This window comes from Anthonomus grandis, chromosome 2 (genome assembly GCF_022605725.1).
Source record: "Anthonomus grandis grandis chromosome 2, icAntGran1.3, whole genome shotgun sequence".
NCBI lineage: Eukaryota > Metazoa > Arthropoda > Insecta > Coleoptera > Curculionidae > Anthonomus > Anthonomus grandis.
This window is the reverse complement of record NC_065547.1, coordinates 26,442,624-26,456,813: the sequence shown is the minus strand read 5'-3', so window position 1 is coordinate 26,456,813 and position 14,190 is coordinate 26,442,624. Positions and strand designations below refer to the sequence as shown.

The following is a 14,190-nucleotide window of genomic DNA, read 5'->3' as shown; positions in this document are numbered from 1 at the left end:
CGTAAGATGGAAAGCAGAAGAATCAAAGGTGGTACATGCCAACACGCGTTTCCCCTTTTTGGATTCTTTAGAGAAGGGCAACCAGAAAATCAAAAGAAAAAGGCAAAAAATCATGAGGGATTATGAACAGAATCAGACAAATAGCTTATGCTTGCTTAGTGTAAGTCCTCAATATTAAATTAATTGTATAAAACAATTTATTTTTCGTCTCGGACACTCTTTATATATGGAAATGTATCTTGGAGTCAAATTGCATTTTCATAGTCTATGAATACTAGTACTAAAGGCTTGTACCATATGTACATTAAGTTTTTTTCTATAAGTGGTTTTATCACTTCGAGATGGTAATTTAACTTTTGTATGTTTCTTCCAAAACCGGAGATATTATAAATCTGATGGCACAAATTGGTTGTTCGCTTTTAGTGTAGAGATCCAACTAAATTATCCTTCATTTAAATTTCTTTAATTCCCTTCTACAGATTTTTGTTAATATGACATTTACAATAACTAGCTAATTTAAAGTAGACTTATTTTATGTTTCGCTTTATTGGCTTCGCGAAATAAAAACATAATTTTCTGAGCATCCTCAGGTTGGTTGGCAACAGAGTTGAAAAACAAACGTGATTTCAGCAAAGCATTTTACGATATCATATACAGCGTGTTTCAAAATTCGGTGGATATATTTTAAGAGCGTATTGATGGAGTCAGAATAAGACTTTTTCCTATAAACATCCGATCTAAAATTCTCTCCCTCAGGGCTACAGCTACAGTTATCCGTCAAATTTTCTGAAAATTTGCAAGTCTCAGTTTTTTGGGTGCTCTTTTAATTTGCTGTCCCAAAAATGTTGTAAGTTCAATTTTAGGGCAGGATTCAGGAGGGTTAATCCTTCTTATAGCCCCTGTCTTATGTTTCCGTTATGGAATCAACGAGCACCAGCAAAAAGAATACTGTTACTTACGTGAGGAAAAGTGTCAATAAATCAGTAACAGTCGATATTTGAAAACAAGTATGAATTATTTAATCGACGAAAAAATAGCCCTAATAAAGTGGTATTATGCGAGAAACGTTTTTAGAGCAGTATCTAAAATGTTGTAAGTTTATTTCCCCACCAAGCCCATTCCGTAAAAAAAAAACATTTCTTGTATTCGGCTGTACGCCAGATTTGACAAAGCCTTATAACAAATTGTTTGCTGGTGGCTGGTGTCTGCTTTTACCTGAAAGGAAAATCTGGTAATTTTGCAATTACATTTAATTGAATAATTCACGATTCGCTTATTAAAATTTTTTGAAACTTTGCACAAGGGTTTTCCAGATTGGTCTCTTCAAAAAATTATCTTACATTTTTTCTGTAAAATGTACAGGGAAGCCAATAATTGACGCCTTTAAAATTTACATGGGATTTCCTATGTTCCGCTGGGCGACGCACCACGCGGTATATAGATTTTCATTGCAGGTAATTTGGAATTACATTTATTTGAATAATTCAAGATTCGCTTATTAAAATTTTTTGAAACTTTGCACAAGGGTTTGCCAGATTGGTCTCTTGAAAAAGTTGTCTTACATTTTTTCTGTAAAATGTACAGGGAAGACAATAATTGACGCCCTTAAAATTTACATGGGATTTCCTATGTTCCGCTCGGCGACGGACCACCCGGTATATAGATGTTGCAGTAATACACGGAACAGCTAAAATTCCTAAAGGCAAAGTTTGGTAATAAGCTACCGACGAAAAAAAGATTATTGAATTAGAATAGACAATGACTACGAGTTACTTATTATTGCTGATGTTTTTAATTCTTTCTACCTTAGTTTGACTACAGAAATCAAAGGGTTTCCTATATTCTTATGGAGACGAACTTTAAATATGGCTAGTAATTTGGAATTCAATCGCCGTTTATACTATTATTTGATACATAGACGTAGATTTTTCTGGAAACCTACTCACAGTTGCTCTTTTCAATCACTATCTTAGGCAAATACAAAAGACTATTAAGATATTCAAGAAAAGAGATACTTTAGACAAGCATTATATTACAAATGAATAAAACGAATAAAGATATTAGAGATTGATAACGCTACCTAGACCAAGATATCCTCACGCCAGCATTGGAATGAATAATAAAACATTAAAAAAGGCGAAAAGTTATTGTAAAATTATATTATTATATTATTTATTATATTATATAAAATTATAGTATACTAAAAAATTTGAGTTCCTAAATATACTCAACGGTAGCAGGAACTCAGCATCCAAAAATTAAAAAAAAAACAGTAAAGGAATTCTAAATTTAAAAATTTATCCTAGAGGCTTTTTCTGGATTTTTCTAGTTACATACAAGACCAGATATATTATCACTAGTATGAAAACAGCTATGGCCTGCCTAATGTAGTTTTTCTCAAGAATTGTTGTTTCTCACTTGTCTTTGACATGTCCATGCGCTTTGATTGATACTCTTCTGATTACCTAACCCTAATCTTAGATCTTATAACCTATTCTTATCTTATACAACCTGAACAATTTTTCAAACCTTTTGGCAATCTTCTGGCTGTGAACTAAATATTGTAAATCGTATATTTTTGTTTTTTTAATTGTCGTTATTTTTATTGATTATTTGTATTTTTTTAAATAAGTTTCTTATTTGTTTTAATAGTATTTTATTTTAACATCTGCCTTAATAAAATTTTATCTGTCATAATAAAGCTAAATAGAAGTTTTTAGAGTTTTCTTCCTATTTCATGTCTCATGAAAGACCACATCCATAAGACAAAAAAAAATTAAAAATTTCCAATGAATTATATTTTTTGCATTTCATAAGAAAATGTTTAATTAAATAAAAAATTGATATAATATAAAAATTATGTCAATTTTTCAAATTAACATAGAAATTCTATGATAAGACCTCTGACTATAAGAAGGAAATCTCGCCATAATGAGGAATTCACTTTATATGCGTTTGCTCTAATTGACAGCTCGGCACTGGTAGTAGATAGTTAGATCGTTAGATTATGATTCGATTGTTTTAAAATGTAAATGAAGAGAAGATTTTTGTTTATCCCGTAAAAAATAGATTTTTTATAGGATATTTTAATAGTTTAAGGAAACAGGAAGTTCATTTCATGTTGTATTTTAAGTATTTATAATTTAAAGTAATGGACAATAAGGTCAAGAAATAAAAAGAATGAAATGATTGTAATAGTTCAGTTAGAGTTTTATTAAGGGAACTTAAATGAAAAAATTATGATCGAAGAGACTATTTATGATTATGCTTATACTTTGCACTTAAACCATTTGACTCTCAGTATTACCTCAAAACTATTGGCTTTCATCGACAGAAATAATGTAGAAACTTAGTTTCTAATACTTTAGTAGCAAAGGGAACCGATGAGACAACAAACAAAAGCAATAAATCGAAATTTAATGAGAGGGGCAGCTACTGAATTACTAAGACAGATGTCGTCGAGTATGTAGCTTTGCGCACCCTCGATATAACAACCTGTAGAAGGTCTTCAAAAGTTTGAAGCCAATCTCGTTCGCTTAGTAAATCTAGCTTAAACTTCTATCCCACTCGATTTAAAAAAAATAACTTAGTAAATTAATTTATTGATGAAGTTCGAGATTTAGATGTTTACCAGGCCTTAAGGACGGCTCACCGTAAAAAATACTTTGGTTAAGTTTTGGTCAATAGATTAGTATGTGTATTTAAAATAAACATACTCTGAGACCGTTGACTTTGTGTATCTTCACACTCTGAATATAGAATCGGATAAGGTAGAAATTCGGAGAATAACTTCAGAGAGGACAGTTGGTGGATTTTCAACCGAAAAGTGCACCTGAAAAAATAAGCAGCCGGCAATGAAAGTTAGATGTTAGATGAAGTTACATTATCATAAGCCCGAATATCGTAACTGACTGCAGAATTTTGCCATCACCAACTTAATTCTAAAAACAGCAAATGGAAAAAGGATCTCGATCATTGGACAGCATGCAGCTGAAGTCGCCAATGGCTCAACAACTTTCCAGCTGCCCCTACTAGTGTACAGAAACTATAGATGATATTAGGATTAGATATTATGATTACCTGCTACAAAGAGAAAAAAAGATGAAGAAACTGTCTTGATTGACCCATCAAAAGTTAATTATATAACCAAGGAATTCTAAGATTTTATCTATCGAGAAGGATTCTAATCTTGTCGGATTTAGGTCCAAAATAAATATAAATATTATAGTGATCTACCCTTACTTGATGACATCTTCACACATACTGTATTTGCTGACGATACTATTATCTCTGTTGAAAACAGAGACAATCACATTTGGCTGAGGGGTCTTGTAGGTATAGCTGAGAGCTAAGCATTGACAACAGGTAAAGAGGGACAATATTCAAGTAGTAACCAATAGCCTTTGATCTTAGGGATCTGGGTGGTTGGCCTTTGGATTCAAATTTAATTTTGAAAAGAAAAAAAACACTGTTATTTTTTTAGTTTGAAAGTTACATTGGTCTGGAAAAATTCTACTCTCTGTGGACGATGTTTCAATATAGAAATATAGTGAATTGACGAAATGGAATTTGTGCAATCCAGAAAAGAGCTGTTAGATTGGTATCGGGCCTATTTTCTCATGTCTTTAATAGGAGTTATTATACTGAACTAAACAAACTTACCCAGTGCATCTACCAGATGTACTTGTTCATCTATATAATGGGAATATTTCACAATTCTTTTAATTTTTTTCTGCTGATCCTACAGAAATAAAAAGCACATTTCTTATAATAAGAAATAAAAAACGGCGCTGGAGAAAATGAGTTTTTTGCTAAAATATTGTTCAATTCCTCTGATTTTGTATTTACCACCTTGGTGGAAGTTAACACGTCATGGGAGAGTAGAATATTTTCTCTGGATGATCCTTATATCTTTTGTCCAATCCCACTGTTGCAAACAAATAAATAAAAATTGGTAAAAAAGCAAATGCTTTCCTTTCTGTAATCAAACAATATCTTCAACAAGTACCAATTCGAGTGGTCGTGAGGGCACTACATCTATGATATAATTTGTATTTTTAGATAAATGATGGTCTTGTTGTGACACAGTTTTTCGTGATCTGTCAAAAGTATTCGATTGTGCTAATTATAAATTTCTCCTGCGAAAGCTTGGTCGTTATGATTTAAGGAGCATCTGTTAAGATCCAAAATTTCTTATTACCAAAATATCAATTAATGTGTACCGCAATGATAAATTTTGGGTCCTAATGTATTTTCTTTATATAAATAACCGAATCACAATCTGCTATTCACTATTTTTGCTAATGATATTGTCCTGTACCGTCTCTACATCAAATAATATTGATCTCTAGATCTAATAGGATCTCCAGAAGTTACAATAAAATAGTAGTCTGGTAGATATATTTATTAAATATATTAATAATAGTCTTATTAAGAATATGCCAGAGATGGAGAACTTCAAAAATTCATATTCATATAAATAAGCTTGGGAATAAGCTGTAATGCTGTTTTGCAGTGTTAGGATTGGTATTTAGGAGCTAGGCTGATAGATTGATAAATTAGTTTATTAATATATTTTTTAACATTATCTTCGATATGAGGCGTGTCACAGCAAAAGCGCCTATATCCGATTTTCAAAAAAAAATAGCTAAAATCTATCTATCTAAGCTATCTAAAAACTATCTCTAGCTAATCTATTTGATCCGCCTAATAGGTGGCTAAAATGTTGATACGCCAAAAATGCCTTTATCCCATATAAAACTACTACTAGTAGTAAATATCAAGTGTCGCGGCAAAGGGCTCCATATTAACCGACTTCTCCATATTAACCGACTTGATCGCGTCAAACGGGCCTATATCCAATGAAAAAATGAAATGGCTAGAAAGTTCCTGCGTAAATAAAAAGTTTCTTCGAAGACCGTTTAGTTGTTGTTTACTTGTCACAGGAAGAGCTTATTAATTAATTTGCTTCTGCATAAATATTATTATAAACTGTTATAAATAATTAAGTTTATTTAGTGTAGTGACCATGAATGAGAGTAGCACTCTATCAGAGCCAGGAAAACTCCTGGAGATCATCGCAAGTGGAAAAGAAACCTAGCAAAATCTAAAAGGTTATTTTTTTTCTTTAAATTATTGATATATAAATTTAATATGTATTAATTTAAATCATGCATTATTATTTTAATGTTTAAAATTTACAGATAATTTAATACACTCTAAACATTAACGTTCAAAAAAGAATTGATTAATTTTATATAGGTTTTTAAAATTTGTTTTTTATTATTTCAGATACGATCCTCCAGGGCCACCAGAATATCCTCGTTGCGACCATTTGAACAAGTCTTATAAATGCAAGAGGCAAATACAATGAGGGACATCAAAGAATTTCATGCAAATTTTTACGCAACTCGCGAGAAGAACTCCTAGGATGCTTTTATCATCAAAGATGTAAAGGTAACAACTGCAAAAAGACCACGTCCTAAAAAGAAGCCTACATCTATAAAAAAAGTTAGTACAAACTACTACATTAGAGTTTCCGTCACGGAGAAGTTTTGTTTACGTGTATGTCAGCATATGACTTTGTTGATATTCTTCAAATCTCACGGAAAAGAATTCAAGGCTTAGCTCGAAAATTTCTAAATACGGGTAGAATGCCAGTGGATAGGAGAGGTGGAGCAAGACCTAATAATCTCTATGACAGGAAGAAAACCGCTATTAGAGGGCTTAAAGAAAAATTGAAATGCTGTGAAAGTCATTATTCTCGAGGTAAGTCTGCAAACCGATGATATTTGCCTGGAAATTTTAGTATTAATAAATTATATCGAATGTACAATAATGAACAGCCTGACGAATTATTAAAATTAAAAAAAAAACATTTTTTCAAAAGATTTTTAGCACTGAATATAACATTGGCTTTGGCACGCCGATCACAGATGCCTGCTCTAAATGTATTGAACTTAAACGTAAAGTTAAAAGTGAAACCAATGTCCAAACGAAAAATAAATTCATGACTGACATGGCATTTCATAAAATGCGATATAAAGCTTTTTTTAGAAATCTGCAAGAAAAGAGAGAGGATCTTCTAACACTCAGTTTTGATTGTCAAAAAAATTTAGTTTTACTCAAAGTTCAAGATCAGACGGCATAGTATAGTCGACAAATTTACATTTACAATTTTTCCATTGTGAAGGGAAGCTCAAAAGACGGTTTGTCTCCTGAAAATGTATTTTGTTATACTTGGATGGAGCACGAACATAAAAAGGGTGCTAATGAAATTGCTTTCGCGGTATTTCATCAATTGTCGATCCTCGAATTATTGGCATCTGTTTCTACAATAAGGTTGTGTGCTGTTTTTGAAGGTGGTAGACAATGGTACAGTGAAAACATCTTGTCGGACTTGCATTGTCTTATTTATTTAATGTAACACGACGTTTCGGTTGATAAGTATCTCCAACCGTTATCAAGTGTAAACTGACCTGGTCAGTTTACACTCATCAATACATCAGAACACAAGGTTGTGTGCTGATGGACGCGGTGGGCAAAATCGTAACTCGATTATGATCGGAATGCTGCACTATTTTTTAGCAAAAGTCGGACCTCCAAACATTAAGGAAATACAATTTATTTTTCCTATTACTGGACACTCGTTCTTACTCGCTGACCGCGTGTTTGCTTCTATAGAAAAGAAATTGCGTAAGTTACCAATGATAATAAATCCAAAAGAATATGAGACAGTTTTTTCAGAGCATTCTACTATTTTTAGGCCTGGAACTGACTTAAATATTTATGATTGGAAGACTTTCGCAGAAACTTACTTTAAAAAAACTGGATCCTGGCACTTTAAATTTAATGAAGCGAAACGTTTTATCCTTACCAAGTCTGCACAGCAAAATGTGTTGCTCCGGGGAGAAACACCTTATAATAGCGATATATCAACTGGAAAATTAATTGTAGAAAAAGGGATAAAAATTAAATCTGCTACATTGCCAGGTCAGATGTCAGATACCTATGGGAGTGGCACTTAAAGCAGTAAAGATTCAAGATGTTAAGAATCTTCTGAAAAAACACTTTGGCGAAACCTGGACCACAATGGAGGAATGCTCTTTCTACCAAAATGTGTTGGAAACCATGACAGCAATTCATGAAGCAGAAGATCTTGAAGAAGATGAGTTTTGTGAGGGAAATGAAAATGAGCAACTTGCTGATCGAGTGTAAATTTGTCAAAATATTATTATGTTTCTTAATAATTTAGTTTTGTTTTCATTTTTTGACAGAGTTTTGTTTTTAATTTTTGTAAACACCTTTAAATAATAAAAATAAAAGGCGTTTTGGTTATTCATTAAAACTGCATTATAACTGCATATATCCTTATGTGGCTGTGGCAAAGGTTCCTATATCCATTTGGTTACAGCAAATGGCCCTATATCCAAATTTTAAAGCTGAATAGCATTCTTTTCATGAATTTTTGGATTATTTTCGCTGCTTATTGTAGTATTATAAGTTGCTATGAATTATTTATAATAATGATATAGGTTTCGCTACCTATACTTTAGTTGCTACAGTTTTTTGCATCTCCTGAGAAATTAGTGGAAGTGGATATAGCCCCTTTTGCAGTGAGACGCCTCATATAACGCTAGATTTCGGAGATTCAGGCGTTCCACTGTAACTTCAGGCTAAAATAATGTCATTTTTAAATAGCAATCTTTGTCATCACTAATGGTAACCAACACGCAGTACTTAAGCAGCTTCGTGTCTTTATCCACACTATTAAAAAATCAATAATTTTGTAGAGGTTTTAACATCATTATCGTTTCTAATATTTACCGATATTTAAAATACGGCTAAAAAGACTGCTGGTTAATTAAACCTATTACTTAATTACTGAATCATTTAAGAACGCAATAAATTTAAATACTTGTAGGTGTAGTGGATGATATTGACATTTGCTTGTCTTTTGGGTCATCTTGTTTATTTAACTTCTAGGTGACCTTTTTAATTCATTATTTGACTTTGACCGGGTATAAATAAAACAGAAACAACGCATGTAAGTACAATAAATACAATAATTGAAAAAGGAAAGCACCTTATATAAAAATATTTTTCTCGTATATTTAATGAATGTTATAATATCTTTTAACTAATAAAGGCCATCCACAATTCTCTTTAAAAAAATAAATCATAACCACTATTATTAGGCGTTCGTGTTTCAGTATAATTTACAAAAAAACTATATTAATGTAGCAGCAGTGAAAGTGGCTACATTATTAAAGTTATTATTGAAGAAAATTAGTAAAATCCATTATCGGTAAAATTGATTTCGTTTTTACAGAAAACATTCAAAATTGTCCTCGTTTGTTTGAACATTTTCAATGCTTTAATTTCTTCTCTAATATAATACATCGTTTAAAATGGAGTGATAAATGAGTAAAATGATGACTGTTTTAAATGGAGTTAGATTGTGATAAACTTTGGTACTTTTAATCGATTTGCTGACTTTGTCTTCTGCAGACTCATTTTTAAAATAACAATTTTATCTGCAAAAATAATAAGATGTGTGCCTGAACTATTAAATTGCTTCAAGCCTCAATTCAATAAAGCTAGTTTTTAAAAGCATATACAATTAACAAATTGATTTACCACTAAGATACGATTCCATTAGTTTATATACTCGAATCTGAAAATTTATAATATCTCAGTTTCATAACAAGAGTCTGGTAAGAGATGCAGTTAAAGGCTTTTCTCTAATTGCAAAATTTGTCTTTAATAATTAAGCCATTTCTTAAAATGAAAAGACTATGGGTATTCAAGGTATATTCAAGATTTATTCTATTACTCTAGAATTTGTAAAAATACTTGGGTAAATTAAGTTAAATTGATAATCTTGACCAAATAATATACAGCATGGCATCCTATATAGTGAAGAATCAATTTAGTACCTAAAAAATTCATTCCAATATTAATAATTTGTTCATTGAAAAGATTTGACACATCTACATTACGAGGAGAAACGTGCCAAAAAATTAAAATTTTGAAGTAAATTCTAAAATGAAAGGTATTTATATATTATCAAGTAACAGTATTATTAAATAATATTGGGTCATCTTTAAAAAGAATAAGTGCAGTGCCTGGATTACTGAACGACTCGAAACATCAATTCAGCAAAGCCGGTTTCTAAACCATTACAAGTAAACACTTGACCTAAAAATTATTTAATTAAAAATTATCTATTTCTTACATTCTGGTTTAAAGGATCCAGAAATTGATTTTTTTCAGCTGTTATTTCACTTTAGTTATGAGAAACGTATAAAAGGTATTTGGGACTAAATGAACAAAATATTTATTGCTATGAAGGCTGTAAAAAATATCATACCAAATATTTTCGTCAGATCAGTAATAAAGAAGTTTAGGGAATGATTCAAGAATTTAAAGTAAAAGCTGTAGCAAGCTCTAATCAATGAAAAAAAAATATAAAAAAATAGGAAAGACATACAAAATTCATAGCAAATTAGGAAAATATATTTAAGGGAAAAAGATGGACTTAAAGCCTTCGTAAAAAGTGACACTATGGCAATAGAAAATTGACAGTAGAAAATATTTAGTGAAAGAATTGTGATCACCGATTATACATACACTGTGCCTTATTTTAGTTGTAATCGCAGAGTATTTCAGTTATTTTTAACGATGGAACTTTAAGATTATGGCAAGCCTTTGCTACTTTTTGTAAGCGCATCTATTTTGCCTATGAGATGCAGGGTTTGTTTTATTCATAAACTTTTGAAAATTTAGTTTTTGTTAGTGCTACTATTACATTCCAGGTGTCTCCCTGTAGGAAAAGAGCTGTGTCATTAGCTTATATTATAGGTTTGCTTGATGTATGTACATTAATAGGTTATTAATATACAGTGAAAATAGAAGCGACCCAATTACAATTACTTGAAGAACATGACATTGAATTGTTTCTAACCGACTTTGCATATATTCGAAAGTTTCTGACGATGCTAAGGATGACTAAAAGTATTGGAAGTATTAGAACTCTGAGGAAATTTTTAATTTCCGTGGATGCCTGCTCAATACAAACCGCTTCACTGGGTCAATCTGTCGGATCCGCTATTTGAGGGCCCTTGCCTTAATTGGGCAGCCAATTGAATGGGAGCCAGAATAAAACTCCTCCCAAGTCAACGTGGAACAGTATGGTCCGATGACTACTTTACGGCTAAAGCTTAGTCGTGACTATTGCAGACTGTGGGAATCTGTCTTTACTCAGTTTACCGTAGCCCTCCGGGACTGTTTGCTTGACTGTTTATTTGGGACTCCTTGCTTCTCGTAAGAACTATTATAAGTTCAACCAACAAAAATTTAAAGTGAGGGAATTTTACTCACTCTAATCCTGAGGCTCGGCCAAGCGGCATCCTCAATAAGAAAAATTTAACCTCAAATGATAGGTCAGTAAAAGAGTATGCGGCGCATTTTTGCCGTTCGTGCCTGAATGGCAAAAGGCATGCAAACAGCAGTGCCGCCTTCCTTCGTCTACTTCCTTCGACGCTAGTTCCTCCTCCACAAGAGGCTTGGAATACGACATATCCGTGGAACAGAAAAAAAGAATCAGGAAAGGTACGCCTACGGAAGAAACTCCAGATAGATATATACTCGGGAAACATACAAAAAAAGCGACAAGAATGCCGCTAATAGCAATAATAGAAGGAGCAATAAGAACCTTAGAATAGCAATAATTAAGGAGAACCCTTACGTCAAAATCACTACCGAGAAGGGGATCTTCTTAAATCAGCCCTGATGAAAAAGCTGAACGGGACCTTTAAATACACTTCCAGCGCCAGCGGCTCATCAAAGCCAAACACCTTCTCGTCATGGTCCTATACAGACGAGATCGTCAGTATTACCTGTGATGACGACGCATCCCTGTGTTACCTTAAATTGTCGAATTGTCGAAGTAGTGGGCTGCCAAGGCAGTTGTGCATATAGGTCTCCTGGACCCGTCATGTCTCACTGGGGGTTACCAGAGCGCAACGGCCTTAGAGAAATCGATAAGGCTCTCTGGTCTGAAGGACTTAAAGTCACTCGGTACACTGAAAGTGTTACCCAAGTATTTGAACCTGGCGCGCGTGAGTGCTGGGCACTCCCGACTATATTATGGTCAACGGTTTCATCCTCCCCACAGCACCATCGGCATTCCGGATTGTTCGCAATACCGACAGTATGGAGATGGCTTCTTAAGTGCCAGTGACCGGTTAAAAGACCTGTCACTAGCAGAATTTCGCGTCTTTTTAGGCATAGTAGATTTTTGGTGAGATAGGCAGAGGACCCACCTATGTGCGCTTTGGCCTGTCTCATACCAGGGGACTCAGTCCATCTTCGGTGGGTCCACTTGTCCAGCAGACCCTACATTGACGCGACCGCAACGCATTTGGCGATACCAACTATGGGTTCCGGCCCCATCGGCACATTCGCGGATCCCAGTCTGGCAAGAGAGTCCGCTTCCTCAGTACCTGCATGGCTTGCGTGGCCAGGTATTTAGACAAGCTGGACCCTGCAGCCAATCTGCGTCAGTTTTTTTCAGGACTTTTATGCACTCTAGTACAAGCTTGGAGCTTATCTTTGCGGTCGTGATAGCCTTAATGGCAGCTCTGCTGTCTGAGTATATTGATACGACTGTATTACGGTGTCCGCAGCTTAGGATTTTCTGTCCGCCTTTTAATACAGCGAATACTTCGGCCTAGAAGATAGTGGCGTGCTCCCCTACTGTGTTGCCTTAAGGCAAAAGTAGTGGCACTGCCCAAAGTTGATAAAAGATGCCTGGAAGGAGAAATTCAAGCTGGCAACGAAAGAGGACTTCCGAAGGCAAAACACCAACCTCTTTGTAAAGAGATGGTGTCTCCTCATCATGAACCTAAAGCGATACCAGCAAAAGGTCACGTTCTAGTCTTTAGAATAGGACTATGAATTTATTTTTGCAAAAAAAAGGTGAAGATCCTTTTATTTGCAGTATTGTTACTTTACCAACCTTCATTAACTCTCATAATCAAACTGTAATAGATATAACACTTTGCATACCACTTATATCAAAATCAATCGTTAACTGGCATGTCTTTGCCAAAGTTTTCATCTCATATCATCACTGGTGGATAACTTTCACCTTCAACTGCAATATCATAACCTCTAAAGCGTATCAAGACCCTAAAAAAACCAACTCAAGTCTCTTTACCTTAATTGCCTGGACACAATACTTCGAACGGTAGTACTTAAAACATGAAACGATGAACAGGAATTGAAACAGTATGCTTTTAGTATCCAAACCTCCATTATAAAGTCATGCGCACTAAACTTTTCCAGAATTATGCTAAAACCTCGATTTCAATTTTTCGAGGTCAACAGACTACACTCAGTGATAGGGCGGCTGGAAGGGTCGATGCACCACAAAGTCTTTCCTATGTATACTTGTTGACATCGAGGGTGCGTTTAATAAAACAACCTTCTGTAAAATAAGCCAGTCGCTAAAAATTAGGGAAACACCTTAGACGCGTTGACGGGGTGGATTTTTAATGGCTTTCCAAGAGAATAATACGCATCAGTGTACAGGGCGTCAAAAAAGATTATCTCCCTTAGAACATGGTCAAGGGGCGGTCCGCAGACAGGGGCTGGAGGAGTGAACATGCTTTTGGATAGTCTCATCATCCGCTTGAATAATGTTCACTACCACACAAAGTCATTCAACAAAGTCACTTAATCAATCTGCAGACAGGAAAATTTAAGTAATCGCTTTGAAAACAAATGCAGGCGGCTCTTCAAATTACTTAAATTAACTCTACTGATTCAGCTGGTGCTATTCACCAAAAAAAAAAAGAAAATTACGTCTCTTTTGGCACCCAAACTATCAGGCACTAATGCATCAGAAGTAAAGTGTATAGGTCTGACAATGGATAGCCAACTAAATTGCAACTCTTACATCACCATAAGAGTACCGGAAACTTATAACCCTTACGAGCAGAGCAGACGTACAATTATGAGCAAGACCTGGGAAAGTTTACAGAATAAAATATGTATGTATTTTATTTTGTAAACTTTGATCTGGGGCTTCCGAGCCCACGGTAATCTATACAACTATCCTAAGACCTATGCTAAGGTACAACGCTATTGTCTGGGCCATAAAGTGGATCAGGTCACAATTCATCG

The 14,190-nt window shown here is 34.0% G+C and overlaps 1 protein-coding gene across 1 annotated transcript in view; it reads right to left on the bottom strand.

Annotated features, from left to right (window-relative positions):
- Positions 1-14,190, bottom strand: part of LOC126750219 (serine proteinase stubble) — a 113,504-nt gene that overhangs the window by 31,557 nt on the left and 67,757 nt on the right. The window lies entirely within an intron of this gene.